This window comes from Triturus cristatus, chromosome 8 (assembly GCF_964204655.1).
Source record: "Triturus cristatus chromosome 8, aTriCri1.1, whole genome shotgun sequence".
NCBI lineage: Eukaryota > Metazoa > Chordata > Amphibia > Caudata > Salamandridae > Triturus > Triturus cristatus.
The window spans coordinates 80,352,318-80,371,907 of NC_140591.1; the positions used below are offsets into that span (position 1 = coordinate 80,352,318).

The following is a 19,590-nucleotide window of genomic DNA, read 5'->3' on the forward strand; positions in this document are numbered from 1 at the left end:
TTCTCCTATCTGGCTCGCCACTTGTCGCCTATGCGCTGTCTTCCCCTGCAGAGTCCAATAACACCAATAGACTGAAGTACAGGGTTGAGGCTTTATTCCAGGTTAATACAAGCGTTATCTCGTTCTCTTTGGGAGAATGGTGGTCTTCCGGCTTGTTATACTCCAGGATAGGGATAGGTCGGGTTCCTTGTTGTCCTCCTTCTCCTCGGCAGGGCCCGGGGTAGGGAATGCCTCCGATGGGGCCCGAAAAGGAAGGAAAACAGTAGGGATTAATATACGACCCTCCACGTCCGAAATTTGAGGGGGGAAAGGGGTGTGAGGGGTCACCGGGGTTCCAGCACCAAAAGAACACTCGTGTTTGAGAATAACGATGTAAGTGAGTGAGGGATTCTCTGAACACAAAAAAACGTCCTCAGCCCGGGTGCCCTCCCGACAGCGAACTCCCTCCCCTAGCGCCCTCCCGGTGATTTAAGAAGCTCAGGATACGACCCCGTACCTTTCCCAGCCACACTCCTCCAGGGGTGTGGCGGGGCGAGAAGTGGTTCCGTTGGCCTCCTGGCTCGCCGTCTCTCCCCGCTCCTCTCTGCTCCTTCGAATCTCGTTCTCCTCTCTTCTCCTCGGTCTCCCTCCTCGCCTCGCTCTCCTCCGCGTCGCTGATATCTCCTCCTCGGGCTTTCGCGCCGTCAGGTCGCCGAACTTCCGCTTTACGGAACTCGCGGCATTCTGATTCGTCCGCTCCCGATGTCGTCATCCGAGCCACACCTCCTTCCGCAGTGATCCAGTCCACGTTAAAGGGGCCATCAGCACCCTGCAGGGGAGGTGTAAAAGTCCCGTCAGTTGTGTCCTTTTCGTGGGTCTCCTCAGGTCCCTCGACCAGGCGACAGTACCATAACTGATTACATCAGGGCATCTCTATAAAATCTATTTGAAGACGGTTAAAAGGCCCCTTTGATCCTCCCATGTGACTCAGTCACAACAACCTTCTTCCTCACATTTTGTTTGACAGATCATGCAACGCTGACAAGCTCTCCGCCAGATTTCAGATATAAGGGTTGTGCCAGTATTGGCTGAAAGTCATCACCATACCATCCCGACCAACATAAGTGGGACCATGCATGTATCTTAATCAAAGGCAAAATGCAACTTTACTTTCTCTCGTGTGTGGCACAACATTCAACTTGATCCTCTCTCAAACTCTAAATGACTGGATTCCTTCACTCTCTCCAGAGTTATATACCACTGTCTTTCAATATAATGATTGGATCGAAACCGCTACTAGCCTTCTGGTCCCCGTTAAATTGTGTATATCTAAACACAATATCTCAGTGACTGACCCCTGTCCTCCTATGGTGGCCACGCTGGTGGCAAAGGATATTGCCCCATAGCTCCTAGTTATTTTCCAGCGCATGTTCCTATCAGGACATTTCCCATCCATTTGGAAAAAAGCTCCGGTACACACATTATTGAAAAAAAGCGGCTTTGGACCCTACAGACTCAGGCAACTACCGTCCCATTTCATGTCTACTACTACCCGCTAAAATAATCGAGAAGAGAAGATCATGAACACCCCCCCTGCAGAGTATATCCAGTTAAACAGCCTCCTGGATACCACCCAGTTTGGTTTTCGTAGCAGCCACAGCACAGAGACTGCTCTGCTCAAGGCTACCAAGGAGATCAGGCAGGCATTAGACCTGTGGCTTGGCGCTGGTCTGATCCTGCTTGATCTCTCGGCAGCTTTTGATACTGCCAATCATGGACTCTTGCTGGCTCATCTAGCTTATATTGGGGTTACTGGCTCTGCCTGGAAGTTACTGAGATCTTTCCTCTCCGATTGCGAGTAATCTGTGCAGCTAAATGAGCCTGTCTCACATTCCTTCTCGCTGCTGTGCGGGGTCCACAGGTGTTTTGCTCAGCCAGACAATATTTAATCTCTATTATCTGGCCAACCTTATATACTCTTTTAGTTTTGCTTTAAACCCATATGTAGAAGACACCCAAATTGTCATCTCTTTAGCTCAGGATGATATAGAAGAAGGATCCAGATTAAATGAATGTATGCAGGCAGTTAATAGCTGGATGGATAAAGCTGTGCTTAAAAGTAAATTCTGACAAAACTGAGGTGGAGCTTTTTGGGGCCCAATCCTCATTCTGGTTCCCGTCTTGCTGGTCACTAGACATTGGTCTTCTATCTACATCGGTTAAAAAAACGCAATCTTAAAATCCTCATTGATAAACTAAGCTAAGCCGGACAAGTTGCTGCATCGACTTCTGCCTTTCTTTTGCTCAGAACCATTAAAATGTTACTCCCCTATATTCCAGGCCACCTCCAGAAAACATAGATTACCGCATTGGTAATGGCAAAATTGAACGATTGCAATAGTATCTCAATTTATTCTTAATAAACTGCAAACACTGCAAAATAATGCAGCTGTAAGATTGCTCTTTAAGATCCCAAAATAACACTCAGTATTCCCAACACTTAGAAAATTGCACTGGCTCCCCACTAGACAGAGGACCATTTTCAAATCACTCTGCATTGCCCACAAAGCTATTCATGGCACTGGTCCTAAATTTCTCCAACAGAGTCTCACATGGTACTCACCTGGCAGGACCCTGTGGTCAACCAAAGCCAAGGTTGCAGCTGCCCCTAGGTTCACGCGAACAACCTGTGGAGGCCGAAGCTTCATGGTTGGAGCTGAAAAAGCCTGGCATACACTCCTGCTGCACAGCTAGGATGCCCCCAATTTCCTGGCTTTCAGAAAGCTGCTGAAGACCTGGCTTTTTAACTCCCATTAATCGTTCTGCCTTTCTTTCTGTGTTCTCCATTGCCATAGCTAGCGCCAAGACACCTTTTGGTATTCATTGCGCTTTAGAAGACCCAATAAAATAACATGCAGGCCGCAAACATCAGTTTTACATCACTGGACACCCAAAAGTCACTTGCACCTTATACACATTCTGTCTGTTCTCATTTTGCCTTTTGCCGATGCAACCCCCTCAATTTATTAAAGGTCTGTAGAGTATTAGTAGGCTTTCCTGTTTTCAGCTTCTATATTTTGTCAATTCTGGTGGGGTTTTTTCAGTGTTTTCAATACCTTAAAAAAACAGTGGTTATCAGTGGATACACATTTTCGAGCCATTAAAAACAACAGAAACAGTGTTTTTCCGGTGTTTATGGAATGTTTCGCTTTAAATTATTGCTTGCTTTCTGCACTGATAGTACATGTGTATAGACCGCGTGTACACAGGGTATAGAAGGTCCAAATACATTTTTACAAATTAAACTTATAGTACACCATACAATACTTCTTTAGTGAGTCTTTGGTCATGCACGCTTGCTCTGTCCTTCCAATGTGAACGTTTATCTGTGAAAAGGCCCTCGCAACATTGGCACTTGAAACGGGCAATGCCAAAACAGCCAGTACACAATGACATAGCTTTCCATGCCAATACTGGTGCACCTGAAGATTGTGATTCTCTAGGACATGTTCTGCAACATATGCGTTGAATTGGGCCCATATGCCCTCAGTTGTTGAAGCAGTCAAAAATGAAGCAGAACTTTTCAAAGTTTGGAGAAAATTCAGAAGGGATCTAGAACTTGTGCAGAGTACCTAAGTGAGGCTTGTTTAACTTCAAATGCCATGGTTGGTGAAGGGACATTTCTATACATCATTGCAAGCCATTTCCTACAGACTGTAAAATAACATTTCCTGAATTGCTCCTCAACATTTCTTTGCTTACCAAGTGGCAAGAATTCTAGCATGTTGCAGTGCCAACGTCACTAAAAGTGTTGCCCAGTCTACTCTCAAGGAGATGTTTCACATCTACACCAATTACACTGAACACTTGGTAGACAAGGGTGTTTTCAGACTCTAGTATTTTGATTATGTCCACTACAGCAGTCATGTTTTCCTATAAAAACCTAAGCATGCAGTAGACTGTACTTTTTCACATCACTATCAATATGTGACCAAAGATCATCACATTTCTTACCTTTGGCATCATCTCGAAGCAAAAAGTCTGTAAACGGTCGCCACATGGATAATATAGCATTCACAGCCTTTAGGACTGAGAACCACCGGCTAAATGACACAGTTAGGATTACTCTCTCTGTGATGCCACACAAAGCACAAAATGAGAAACCTTTGCATTTTAGTTCCGGGGCATTGCGCAACAGTGCACCAAAATGGACTACAAAGTCAATAGCATTCTTCATTAACTCTGAAGATTGTAAAGATGCTTTCAGCATACCATTTAGCAAGTAACAAGGATCTTTTACAGGGAAGCACTTCAGCTCAGGTATCGATTTTGACAGGGCATCATACAACTTTTTCATATAAGTAGCTGAATTACTGCAAATACAAACAGTAGCACTTCAATCTTTAATGAACTTGGTAGGAACTTTTTGCAGCAGCATTCCAAGTGACACTGCGTTCCATGTTTACCAAACATCTGGTGTCATATTTTCACCACTATCTCAGATGCTTGGTGACAACCCTCTTTTCACATATACCCGTCACTACACCTTGCATTGAATGTTTAAAGCCTGGGATGTTTGGCAATTCACCTACAATCAATACTGACTCGCTAGAAAAGGGGGCATATGTATCCAAGGATTTCACCAATTCTCTGTCCGTGGTAAACGTGATAGTACATATTGGGAAAGATTCTTAGGAAACCAGCAATTTTACCGATCAGTGAAATCAAATGTAGACAAAATATCAAATATGATTGATATTTCCCGATTCTTTACAGTTTCTAAAATAACTAAATAAGACCTAAAACAAGGTTCTAAACACTGCGGGCCTCATTTATGAAAAGTTACGCATCGCTGCGTGAAAACAGCGATGCGTCACCTTTCACTGCGCCCTCCTTGTGACATGCTGGATGCGTCATATTTATAATACGACGCATCATGTCGCAAGGAGTTACAGATACATCAGTATTTCTAACGTATCTGTAGGCGCAAAAATTACACATTGCTGGTGTGTGTCACAAAAGTGATGCAACTTCAGCAATGAGTCATTTAACATGGGCAAGTCCCATTTCAATGTGCCTGCATCAGTCTTACGCCTGCTGTGAGGCAGGCGTAAGATATTGAAGCATTTGCGTCCTAGAAGTGGTGCAGTGAAATCTCATAGATTTTACTGCGTCACTTCCACGAGGCTTACTTACATCCGAACGCCCACCCTGCATACATTATACCTGGAGCAGGTATAATGTGGCGCAGGGGTTTACAAAGTGACGCATCTACCTCGATGCGTCACTTTGTAAATATGACACAACATGGCACATTTTTTACGCTGCTGGTGTGTCACAAAAGGTGACGTACCGGCGGTGCAAAAGTGACGCAAGGGCTCATAAATAAGCCCCTGCATCTTTAACCAAACACCACAAAACTGAAAAAAAACAGAAGGAAGAAGAAACAATAATTTAGTGACATCCCTAAACAACAAAACTCAAGCAGAATGTTAGCCCAGTCTTTCTTGCCGCTGCCTTGTATAAAATAATTACATTGTATTGGCCACTTCAGGAAGAATTAAAATGACTTTCGCTCAGCTTTTTCTTTGTTTAAATGGCACTTATTTTGTGGTTGTGAAAGTGTTTATTCAGTGTTTATATGTTTACACTGGTGATGGCTATTTTCCGTTCGTTGGAGTTTCATCAGTTATTATAGGTTTAAACCTAAAACCAGATAGCCTAAGTATTAGCAAGGTTTATTCAAGTGAAAGGTACTGGACTCAAAGCGCAGTAGCAGGGGATTTCTTACGCATACCGATTCCCTCTTGTACCAAAATCCTTGTCAATCCTGTGTGTAACACACTTTATCATTGCTATTGCTCTTGGAAATTGGAGTGTGTTTAGCAGATTTAGAATATACAAGCTGTTCTTGATCGGGGAACCAGCAGAGTTCAAGAACCCTCTTCGTGACCACAGCTGACCGAATTCATGCACAACTCTGAACCAATAATGCAGTGGCGGTGCGTCCATTGGGGCGTAGCTCCCCCGCCCGTAGCTCCCGCCCGTAGCTCCCTTGGCGTTTCTAAACTTATGTAAACACTTTAGTTCAAAGACGCCAAGAGAGAACCAACTGACAATCATGTCAGTCAGCATGACGTCGGACCGCCCACCCCCTTCAGAGTCTGAAGGGGGTGGGCGGTCCGGCGTCATGTTGACTGACATGATTGTCAGACCAGGGGCAACAGGCAGCAGCACAAGTGCGCATGAGTGGGGAAGGTGAGCAAATTTTTACCCGTGCCCAGTCATGCGCACTTGTGTTTGCACTGGCTTGCGCATGCCCATTAGGAGCCCCTCGGTCTCCTAATGGGCAGGCTGCGGGCGTAGCGTAAGCTGTGCCCTCAGCCAATCCTGGAGCTGCTGGCAGAGCCAGGATTGGCTGAGAGGGGTTGGCAGGTCCCGCCAGTGCCGTTCGTGAAGGCGCCAAGGGGAGGAGAGGTCTGAGAGGTGGCGTGGACCGGCTGTGAGGTAAGTTTAGTTTTTTGTTTAATACTTCATCCCCCCCCACCCCCCCCGCGAGCCGCGACTGGTCTGTGGTATTCATTGTCCGGACCTTATCAGTAAATTAAAATTATAATTTCCAGCCTCTGGCTCATGGTCCAAAGGTTTCTAGCAAGAACGGAAATGAAGATAATTACCTGTGCAGTTAAAGCCAAAGGAGATAACTATGCGGAGGTGTCTCTCATTTTGCATTTCTTTTCCTTAAAATTCACGCAGAGCAGAGTACACTTTATTCACAATAAGCACGCCTTTGCAGCAACCAGTGCTTTTGTGTTTTAACTCTGTAACTCACAGCGCTAGTGATGCAAGGGTTAGTGTGCAACGGGCGCATGTTTTCGTTTCCTTGAATGGGTGCTCGTGCGTAATTGGTTTTCCCAGCACCGCCATAAAGGGTGGACATTTTTAAATAGCTTAGTTAGCTATTAAGACTGTGATAAGGCTGACGCTGAAGCGGTCACGCGTTCAATATTCAATGACAGCAATTTGATAATTGTTATGGCTTAAAAATTACGTTTTTATTGGTACGCTACGTTTGGCCCTGGTTTTAATCACGTATCGACTTTTTTTTCAGGGGGTTCTGGGGCGACTGTCCTCGAGCGTAGTCCGAGAATTTGTCAAACATTGGTACTCCGTGTATGTGTAAAATGACAAACTTTATTGTTTCTTGCTTGTGACTGTTTTTTTTGTGTTTGTATAGTGTCATAATACTTTTGTCTTATGTCTGCATAAGCATGCAGTTTGAATGCAATCAATGTGCAGTTTATGAAGATGATATGTGTTTACACTTTTGCATGTGGTCAAACATGGGATTATTCGCTGTTGTTAACTTGTACAGCGACTGGCGCTATTTAAAACATGTTTTTGGGCTCGTGCACCCTTCTGTTCTGAAAGATGTACAACTTAAATATATGTATAATAGAAGCGCTCCAACCCCCCAAGGGACGCTACAAAAACACAACCCTTGGACACATACACAGTAATACAAGCACACACACATACAAGACGCTATGAAAAACATTCCTATTTCTGGCTTCTTGTGCACACAGACGTTAAACATAGATACAGAGCTGGGGTCAAATGTGCCGGTTCAGTTGTGAAGTTATGATGTACATATTGTAATATAAGGACACCACCATCATAAAGCGCCTTTAAAAACATGTTTCTTTGCTCTTGTAACACAAGCGTCGGACGGATACACACGGGCCCCAGGGGTCCAACTCTTCGATTCTGAGATGAAGTTATAGTTTAAATATTCAGTAATATACGCACACCGATCAAGTGAGTTGAGTATGTCACAATAGGCGATACGATTCCGTCTTTATTTAGCTTGTCAACCATTTAGGTGAGTTCGGAAGATGATTTATACCTCTATTTTTTTTTTTTTTTTAAAGTAATTTTTTATTAGCCAATTACGCTGCCGTGCATTGTCCAAGCTTTTCGAAACTGGAAACAGAAGTGTCAATGTGTTTAACAAATCTAGAGAGTGGAGAGTATTAACAATGATAATGTTCTTATTCCCCTCGGTTGTCCAATTAGAAATATACACTTGTCTAAAAGTAAAAACAAAATCCATTGTTTATAGAAATAAATTGTTGAGGGTTTGTACAAACACGTGCACAAAAGCAACGTCTAGCGAGAGTCACAAAAGCGATTTAAATCTATATATATATATATTTTTTTTTTGATTGGTAATTTTTCTTGGAGCAGTAGAGAAATGAAAATGTGTGGGCATCTGTGATGTAAAGAACGGTAACAAGACAATGCCATGCTAATATCTTTATTTCGCGCCTTGATTTGAAATATGCTTTCCAGCTGTAAAATTCTGTATCACGTATCACGTCTCTTCGTCACTAGTGAGTGCGCTAGGATTTAACTCCTTCAGGCTAACAAAACATCACTAGACAGTTTGGTCGACTCCCATGAGTATAGAATGAGTGAGTGGCTGATTGTTGATAGTGCCTCTGTCTGTCAGGCAGCTGCAGGACGCTTCACTAGAGTGACAAATGGATGATAAAGATGAAACAGGAGTAATAGGACCCTTTCCTTATACAGGAAAGTAGTAGTACCTTATTACCTTACCTTTGCTTGTGGGTGCAGGCAGGTAAGGAGCACGGAATCTGTCCTAGTCCTGTGAACTGATGTTATTTACCGGTGAGGTCTTGAAATAAACCCGGACATTCGGTGTTGACAGTATTAGGTAATTGCACTATTGTTTGTCAATATTATTGATGGATCAGGTACATTCTCATTAGATTATCTGATTAATGTGATGTTATAATGCTTTAACACACTCAAACTGTATATATTTATTTTTTTTAAGCTGTAACAAGACACAAATATAATGAAACGTTAATACTGTGTTAAAAACGGCAGGGAACCCACCTTCCAGGAGAGTGACTGGCAGATATTAAGATTTTGATGAAAATTGTCTTAAGTATGTGTCATTCCCTGAAGTTTGGAAATGCAATTCGTACCTCCTTGATACTGAGCACTTTCAACACTAACTGTCGATATAAGTTTTTACGCCCTACCACTTTCAAATGTCACCAGCCGCCACTGCAATAATGGCTGTTTGTATATATGGCGACTCATATTTTTGAAAGTACAACAAGCTCAAGTAAGGGCAATCAGTTCAGCTGAACGTGCTGAGTTTAACGACACAGGTAGGATGTCTCCAGAACTCTGTTCAGAGTATGATTGGCATGAGCTGCTCTGAAGATGCGGTGTCAGGATCTCAAACAAAAGCTATCAACAACACGGTGTGATCGGATTCAGGCTGGGGTACATCAAAGAGGTTTAGTCTCAGCTTTGTGCATAATTCGGTGATCAAAGTCATACTAGTCATCTTCGTCAGGGGTGGGAAATAAGTTGGCAGGGTTTAGAATATTGCACCGTCTCACTGGAATTTTCTGCAGTCAACATGATCCTTTTATATCGGGTTAAACACCTGTTGGTCAAATGCGGTTTGCAGTCATGAGAATTTCTACTGAGTGATGAATCGTAACAATGAGTGGGTGACCCATTACGATACCTTCATTCTGCTGAATGCTCAAACTAACTATTACTGCTTTGAAATAACCAGGCAATGTTGCAGATACAAGGTATAGGGTAGCTGACATATGCAATGGGGACTTTTGATTCACTGTGGGTCTGTGTCAACACAGACAAAGCACACCCATCACGTTCAAGACAGGAAATAATTAAATATTTGGTGGAATCTGGCATTCTAAGAACGGGTGCACTGCAGAGTACATTTTATAACTCCTGGAAGGCACTCGTGCTCTCCTCATCCCTTGGTACTGGGTCACTGACATCCATGTTTGTCATCCTTTGCAAAGACTGTGCACAAGAGAATCTGAGATCCATTGTCGGCAGTACCCAACCATACCCAAAAACATTTACACTTTGTAGGGTGGGAAATTTCATTTTAAGAACAATTTCATTGCGCTCATGGGACACTCGCTTGGCTCCCTTTGCAATCTGATGTCCCAAGTAGTTGACCTCACTCTGATAGTACTGCAATTTCTCCGGGGAAACTTTGTGCCTGTTCTCAGCAAGGTTGTTGAGCAGGGTAATGCTCCTACTTACAAACTTCCTGCGTCATTGATGCTACAAGCAGGGCATTGATTTACTGCACTAGAGTAGAACTGCATAGAAACGTCTACATTTTTCTGTAATATCAGATTGAAGTAAGATAGGCTGTTTATATACACCTAAGGAAGGCAACAACACAAAAAACTTTTCTATTGGCACCTGTACGTGAAGAGATAGACTCTTCATGAAGGGGAATAGAAAAGAATGCCTGAGATCCATTCTCAACAAGTTCACAGGGTTGGATTCGCAAATAAACTGGTGACAATCTCCAATTGTCCCCACCTTTACGGGGACTGGAGCGGAAGCCTTGTTCGTGTGCTGCTGATTTGTGATATTACCAACTTGGATCTCTTTTCTAGAGAGGGGCAGGTTCGGGATGTCAACCTTTGCAATGGTTGAGCTAGTGACAGTGTCTATAATAAAGGATACTGGATATCCATTAACCTTTCCCTCCACATAAGGGCCTCTCTGATCCACTTCCAGGAATGCACCAAGCGCATGTTCCTCATCCCCCCTCAGGCACCATCATTGGTCGTCACCACTTAGTGCTTTCGAACAGGATAGGAACTGGGGAAATTTGATTTGGGTACGGGCTATGCTGGGGTCTAACAGGAGGCTGGAAATGAGGATTCCCTCCCTGCATCTGTATAGGCACCAAGGAGTTCTGTTGTAGTCTGGGTTTCTGGAGCCTTGGATTCATTATAGGGGCTCTTGTTATTGCCAGGATCCTCTCCTGAACCATGGAGTTGGGTATTTGGGCATCAATCTGTCCTTTATCTGGATGAAATCTGCACTCCTTCTTCCAGTGGCTGACTTTGTTACATATATGACGAGGGGTTACTTTCTTTAAAGCACTGATGTTCGTTTCATTTGTGTTTCCTAGACCTCTTCCATGCCTTGGCATGCTCCCTCCATAGGGCATGGAGACCGCTTGAATGTTTACCCTATTGCTCACATCAAAGTCAAATCCTGCATCGATCACATTCACACCTCATTTCTCCACTTAGCGCCAGCTGGGTCTGGTCAATCATAAACCTTTCTTTCAACTCATTCTGCTTAGCTTCTAAAGTGCCACTGCAATACTTTGCATAGATAACATCTAAAGGCTTTGACTGCCAACAAAGTACATCTTGTATGTCCTGCGAACTAATCTCTGGTCTTAGCCCATACACAAATGATGCAGTGAACCATCCAATGTTTACTTTAAGGGGGTCATTGATACCACTGGGTTCCCTGTACAGCTGTATCAAATTGCTCAAATAGGCATGGACTGCTTCTTTAGGTTACTGTTGCGTTCTGAAAATCTTAGGCGAATCCAGATCCCTCTGGGGGAACTTTGTTTTCAGGTGACCAATGACTAAATCATATTTGGACTTTACCAACAGGGGATGGGGCATTTTTGTTGGCTACTCTTGGGGGTTACTAGGTCAGCCAGTCTACAGCTTTTTTCTGTTCATAAATCCGTTGGGACTGCTACTTTGAACAACATGTCCAAATCTTCCAATAATACCTTAGAGATGGCCATGATTCTATCTGTGTGCAAATTTGTCAGGATTTTCACTTAGCTTTGGGAGAGAGTTTGTGAAGTGGACAGGTCAGCTCATGACCATGGAATGTGTACATAGTCTCCTCCCTGGACTTCCCTCAGTGGATACTTCACCATTCTCTCTGCAGCCTCATCCTTCTCAACTCCAGTAGGTTCCTGTCTTACCTTCAACCTCTCCTTCTTTGACCACAATTCTCTGAATTACACCAAATCATTCCATTCCTTAATACTCTTGATTAGTTCCCTCACGTGTGCTCAACCCTGTGAAATTTAGCAATCTCAAATTCTAGTCACCCATCAGCATCCAGACATTCTTCCATAGTTTTAATTCAATATGTCAAATCAAACTCACTCATCTACTAGTTTTTCCAGTTTTGCAGAAGACTCATGCAACTCTCCTATAAATCAGTTCCTGCTTTCCATATTCTCCTAAGAAATCCAAGCCTACATTTCCCGCTACTCGCTCTTCATATTCTAGTTTCAATTGACCTATTATTCCTTGTGGGGCTAAACCCTCGATCTGCAAGGTTGGTCCGGGAACTACAGGGGTTACAGTTCCTTCAGTGACGGAGGTTCCGACTGGGTCTAAAATGGTAGGCGTATCCACTGTGATCAAGGGAGAACTAGAGGGTTAATATATTTGGGTTGTACTGTGATCATCGGGGTGGAACAAATGCTTATGCTAGTCAGGACCTGCGATGTGGTAGAAGCAACAGGGTCTGTGTGGCAGCTAGGATTAGGGAAGTGGGTGCAGTAGTAAAGTCAGTATAACCCAGGGGTGCTGTTACCTCGGTTAGGGTTTCTGAACAGATTTGTCCTCTGTGGGAGTCTGGTTTGCATCACCAGGTGCAGCATTATATGGGGGTGATCTTACTCTCAGGAGTGAGTCTATGAAAGCAGCCTCGTCATCAGTTCCCGGCTCCTGTTTTTTTGGTTAGGGGATGCTCCCTTCTTTAAAGCTTCAGTCTCTATTGATCACTGTCTCATTGACATCCTCTCACCATCGCCTCGGTCTCTCATTGTCCTGTGCACTATCAAAGAATAAGCCTTATTTAAATCACAAACTTCTTTCTATTCTTTCCATTCGCAGACTGTTCCCAAAGAATTAGGGCCTTGAATTAAGTGGGTCTTTATTTTATTTATTTTTTTATTTTATAGTGTTTTATAAAGCGTGCACATGACCCATGGGTATCAGAGCACTGTACATCGGGTTGAAAGAGCAAGATTAAACGTATTGACAGATAAATCAAAGTAAAAGAGTCACAATGTGTGGTGGTGTTGCAGCATATAGCACAATTATACAACAGTCGGTCCATTAATATTCCATTAGTCTTCCTTGTTCTAGCCACTCCATGGTTGGTCTACGATGGGGTTTTAAGCCGTACATTCTCCTCCTTAGGTTCTCTAGTCTAGGTATGTAGCGTCATGAGGGCAGCCTCAGTCGTGATAGAGTGCACCGCCTGGAAGTTGAAACAGGACTGCGAGGCCTGTAAACCAATTTGCGGAGGCCGCCGTGTATTTAAAGCTTGGGGCACGCACACATACATATACACACACACACATCTCTATATATATATATATATATATATATATATATATATATATATATATATATATATATATATATATATATATAAATAAATAATACACACACACACACACACACACACATACACACACACACACCTCTCGCTCTCTCTTTCCCTCATATGTATATATATATTAATTTCTCCCTTACGCAGTGTTCCCGAATATCCAGCCTTTGTGCACTGGATTTTAACCAGTGCCTCAATGATCCGCCACGAGACACTCCCGGACCCTTTATCTCACTCTTGGAGGTTCTTTCTCATCACTGCTTTCCTTCTTAGTGACCGTTTTTCTGTCACTCCACCTTTTTCCATTTTGTATGTTTTCTCTCTTGCTCTGGGTCAAAGTCTTATGAGGATAAATAAAATAAACGTTGGCCCCCAAACACAGGTGCCGCTGGGCGCCACCTACTACCACCAGCTCAGCTCAAATCAAGCACTGTGCCTCCACAGTGGAAAGCCGGGTGCAGTGTGATGTGTGGGAGATTATCAAGGACACCTTAGGCTTTGGCATATTTCCCTTCTTTCTAGGACAACCCTCCTAAATCCAGACCTGTTTTTCTGTTGAACTAAACATTGCATCGCTTAAAGAGAAAAAGATAAAAAGAAAAGATGAAGAAAAGAAAAAAGTCGAAGTTACCCCCCTCCCCCCTGGTCCTCTGGCCCACACTGCATACTGTAGCTCAAGAGAAAATTGCATTTACTGGTTTGACTGTAAGGAAATACAAATCCTATACAATAGTACATACAGATACATACATCTCCAGGCAATAACAGAACGTGGCATGATGTTACTCAACTTCGGGCAGGTTGACCGGAGGGGTGAGTCGAGGGCTTTGAATGCTTCTAACATTTGGTCCCATTCCATAGAAATAGGAGTCTTGCGGTAGCCTTGGAATTCTTCCTGCCTAATGATTGCGCTCTCTGCAGTGCGCCACCGGATCATTTCCGTCTCTTAGGCCAGTGCCTTAGGGGGATGGGCGGATTTCCATCTCATGGTGATGACCCATTTCGCCACAAGCACAGCCAGATCTGCGAATTTATACTGAACTTTGTTTCTTGGGGCGTTTATGCAGGCCAAATAGACAGCTATCCACAGCCAACCAGTCAGCCATACCAGTGACCTCCTATATTCTATAACCAATTGTTTGCCAGTAAGCTCGCAAGTGGGGGCAATTCTACAGCATGTGAAGCAGGTCCGTGTCCTCTTCTTGACACCTGGGGCAAGAAAGCTGGGCATCCGGGTAGATACAATTCAAACGGTGTGGGGTAAGATAGGCCCTGTGTAGAATCATGTATTGTATGTATTTACATTTAGCATTGCGGGAGACTTTCTTGGGAAATTCTAGTATAGATGCCCATTCTCTGTCTGTTAGCTCCCTCCCAAAACCCAGTGACCATTTAGTCCGTAGTGGAGTCAGCGACATCCCTGAGTGTATGCGAATCCCCCTGTAGAGCCACCGGGTGAGATGACGACCAGTACCCATCAAGTGTGTAGCCTATACGCGTACATGCTTTGGGGGTTCTATCCCATCGGGGGACCAGTGGCGATTGATATAATGGATAATGGTAGCATGAAGAAGAAACAGTGTTGAGGGGACCCACCGAGCAGGGTGAAATTGTCATAGTACGCTAGTGTACCCTCTATGAACAGTGCCCCAACAGTGGACACCCCCCTCCCGTTCCCAGGGGGACACGATCCTTTTTTAAATTAATCTGTGTGTGACAGGGATCCCAAGGAAGGGAATATTGGGAGAGTGCGGGAGGGCTTTGTGTATTGAAGAGTATTCTTCCAGTACATCAATGCTGTCCTAAGCAAGGGGGGAGCCGTAGGTGGGATTTTAGCACGTGGTAAAAGTAAAGCGTGAAGAGTACCCTGACCGAGAAGTCGGGCAGTATACCCAATTTCTTGGATGTGTCTGCCCGCTAGCCAGTAGGACAGCCATTGTAACTGACTTGCCATACAATATGCTCGAAGGTCCGGTGCTCCTAGACTGCCCTCCTCAGGTCGGAGCTGTAGTTTTGCCAGGCCCACTCTCCTACGTCCCTTTCCCCAGACAAGGTCCAACAGTAGAGTATCTAATGTCTTAAAAATTTGAGACGCGATTATAACTGGTATGTTGGCGAAAAAATAGAGGAGGCGGGGGAGCATCACCATTTTTGAGATGGCTATCCTGCCCATCACAGACAATGGCAATGAGGTCCAAAAAGAGACCTGTTTCCGGAGCGACCGTATCGCCTTCTGCAGGTTGCCATCAATTAAGTCCTGGGGAGTTCTATAGATTGGGATACCCAAGTACTTAAAAGTGTCTGGGGCTGTCGTCAATAGAAGATCTTCGAAAGTTATCGGGTCTTGGGCGTCCCTATGTCGCATAAAAAAAGCGCAAGACTTTTTGGCGTTGACGACCAGGCCCGATATCCGCTCAAAGCATTTAAATATAGACGGAATGGGTTCCAGGCTTGTTGTGAGATCCTTTAAGTAAAGAATAATGTCATCGGCAAATGCAGATGCTACATGTGTCACGTTAGTTGTTGGTATCCCCAAGTCCATGCCCCCTTACGAAGCTTAAGGAGTAGGGGCTCCAGCGCCAAGACAAATAGTATTGTCGATAGGGGCCAGCCCTGTCGGGTACCCTTGGTCACAGAGTATGCAGCCGATATGTATGAACCCGCCCAGGCCCAAGCCGTGGGGGAGGTGTACAATAGTTCAACCCATTGCAGGTAGCCTTTTGGGATGCCGAATTTTTTTAAGAGAAGACCGCATGCATGTCCAGTCAAGCGTGTCGAATGCCTGTTGCATATCAAGAGAGATACACCCAGCAGAGTCGGAAAGGGCCGCTGCAGTTTCCATAAGATAATGAAGGCGTCTGATATGGAGGGATGTGCTGCGGCCTGGTGCAAAGCCGCACTGAATCTTCAGACTAATAGCTTAAAATGATATCGGAAGTGGTTTATTCATAATAAAGTCACATCCGTTTAGGCCTACTTTTTTGTGTGGTTTCTCTTCTGACCACAAAAGAGGTTCATTACACCTATGACATAATGACCGGGAACTTCATTACGTTTTAAGCATAGACAAATATCAATTGAGGATTAAGACAGTAGTGTACAATTTACTATTTGACAGTTTTATACTTTCCATCGCTACTGGTCACAGCAGGCCATGAAAAACACTGGCAGCATCGAGACCGTGATCGCTGGCACAGTGCCTCTATGATGGACACTGAAACTGACATATTTCCTCTATGAAGAGCAATGAATACTGGCATATTTCCTATTTTAGGGTCAATGACTTATGACAAAATCCCTCTAATAAGCATAATTAATATGGGTGTATTTCCCTATTTGGAGGGAACGTTTCTCTAATTGTGGTTTCCGTTAGAAGCAATGCGTACTGGCATAGTCCATGTATTAGTGGCAATGGCTATGGACTTATTCATTCTGTTAGGGGCAATGAATATGGCCATATCCTGTTTATTAGTGGCAATGAATATGGACATAGTCTCTTTATTAGGGGCAATGAATATGGACATATCCTCTTTATAAGGGGCAATGAATATGGCCTTATCCCTTCCTTTAATAGGGGCGATGAATATGGCCATATCCCCTCTCCTAGGGCAATGAATATGGACACATCCCCTCTCCTAGGGCAATGAATATGGACATATCCCCTCTCCTAGGGCAATGAATATGGACATATCCTCTCTCCTGGGGCAATGAACATGGACATATCCTCCGTTAATAGCAATGAATACGGATATATTCTCTTTATTATGGGCAATGAACTTGGACAAATCCTTCGTTATTAGCAATGAATAAGGACATTCATTTTATTAAGGGCAATGAATATGGACATATCTCTCCTGGGGCAATAAATATGGACATATCCTCCTTATTATGGGCAATGAACATGGACATATCCTATGTTATTGGCAATGAAAATGGGCATATCCTCTTTGTTATTAGCAATAAAGAAGGACATATCCTCTCTCCTGAGGCAATGAATATGGACATATCTTTATTCGGGGCAATGAAGATGGACGTATCCTCTCTCCTGGGGTGATGAATATGGGCATATCCTCTCTCCTGGGGCAATGAATATGGGCATATCCTCTTTATTAGGGGCAATGAATATGGACATATTCTCTTTATTAGGGGCAATGAATATGGACATATCCTCTCTCCTGGGGCAAATGTATGTGGACATTTCCTCTCTCCTGGGGCAGTGAATATGGACATATCCTCTCTACTGTGTAATTAATTTGGACATATACTCTTTATTATGGACAATGAAGGACATATTACTTCTACTGGGAATAGTGGCATATTCCCTCCAGAATTGACAATGATTAAAGCTACTGGGGACAATGTAGATAAGCACATTGCCTGTGGTGGGAACAATTAATATGGGTGTATTCCTCAAAATCGGGTAAATCATAATTATCAAAATCCCTTACCGCTCGCATCCTGTGTGCAACAGGCTAAACACCCAGGGAAATTTACCAGCAGTAATAGTCAAACTTGGATAAAAGAGAATCATGAGTGAGAAGGCCAAATTATCCATAAAATGAATAATTTATATATCTGATCTGGAGGCTACGGCAAGCTTTGATATCTTCCACTCAGACTCCTATATAGCTTGATTTGAATTATATGATGGAAAAGGTGGGGTGAGAACTCTCAAAAATAGCTGGCAAGTTTAATAAAAATGTACAAACTGGTTTGACAGATTGCAGGAGGGCAAAGAAAAGTCTTTTTGATGCTAGTAAACTGAGGCTTTTAGTGAAACCTTGTTGCTTCATTAATTGTGATTTGTTTTTTCAATTCGGAATGTGGCCACCGCTTTTATTTCAACTTTTCATTAATCTGCGTTGCGGGGGCCACTCTGTTATTCATTGCTTGCCTTTGTCCAGCAGTTGAATTCTTGTGTGTTTAGCAGGTTAATGTGTCCAGTGATTGCTGATCACAAACTTTTCTGTGTCACTATCCCAATCCCCCCCCAAACAAGGTGTGCTATATCCGCTCCCCCTACCCTCTACTGTGGCTTTAGCCCCCCATATCTAAACCAACAAGGGGACACTGTTCCTAGAGCAGGGTGCAAAAAGTCACCCGTGCATAAAGAAAAGAAAGTGAAAAAACATAGAGGAGAGGAAAAAGAAGACTTCCTAGGTGAAGAGGGCCCACACATGCAATGGAAGACCACTTATTTGTCCTCTGATGCCCTCACACACCCTTTTTCAAGAGGTGTCATGCTTCATCATCGGGCGTTTGCTCCTCGTAGGGCCGGCGCTGCAATTCCCTACGGGTCCCCCGAAGGGTCTCTTTGTCGGAGATCTTTTTGAGGACTGCCGGATGATGCAGGCGGGTGTGTGGGGTTTGGGTCAAATGAGGGTAGAGAGTGCGTGCCAAGTGAAAAAAGAGTTAATAAAGGGTAAATATGCAGCGAAAATTTAAATTGTATACCCTTAGCAGACAAAACTGCTAAATAAAATCTTGCCCTAGAGGCACTTTATGCCCGGGGGTCAAGAGTTATCGGTCAACATGTTTCGCGCCTGTGTCGCCATAGAGGTCGTTGGCGCTTCTTCAGGACCAGAGTGGTAAAATATGAAGTGCACGTGAAACAGATTGGATTAAAATACCCTCTAAAACAGTCAGGGCAGGGCAGTAACCTGTATACCCAAAGTGCGGCTACAGCTGCATGATGGAAACTGCTCCTGATCGCTACCTAGGAAAAGAAAAACAAAATAAACCACAAGTATGAGCATCAGTAACAACTTGATGTCTCATCATGTGCCACTGCTGTGTGCACATCAGTTACATACGAAAGATAAAAGAAAGGCACACGAGACATGCAGATCAATCAATTCATTAGTTCTCAGTGGAGCCCTAGCCCAGAGCGGTGTCAAATAGAGAGACAAACGTAAGCTGGATCTACTAATTATCGCAAATATCCTACATACTTCCACTGTAGGCGCTATGCCTAAAAAATTCCAGGAAGCTAATGATGTAATAAAAGCGTATACTAGTTCAGTGGGGAGTGCTTACCTAGTACCATCAATGGGAAACCTACACTGGCAGGAGCAATGGACGCCCGCACGTTACCGGGCTGTAAACATAATGAAAAGGAGTCAAAAAGAATGTGCAGGCACGGGTGACTTTTTGCACCCTGACGCATGGGTGACTTTTTGCACCCTGCTCTAGGAACAGTGTCCCCTTGTTGGTTTAGATATAGGTATGAGGAGCATGGACACTGGACCTTAACCAGCTCCTGGGTCCCCCCCTCTCTTTGTTGATATAAGTAAAGCACGGCGGTTCAGCCGAGGGACCTTACTTTTGTTATTTTCT

General features: G+C 43.8%; 1 protein-coding gene across 4 annotated transcripts in view; it reads right to left on the reverse strand.

The window, feature by feature from the left end:
- Positions 1-19,590, reverse strand: part of NR1I2 (nuclear receptor subfamily 1 group I member 2) — a 391,730-nt gene that overhangs the window by 127,039 nt on the left and 245,101 nt on the right. The window lies entirely within an intron of this gene.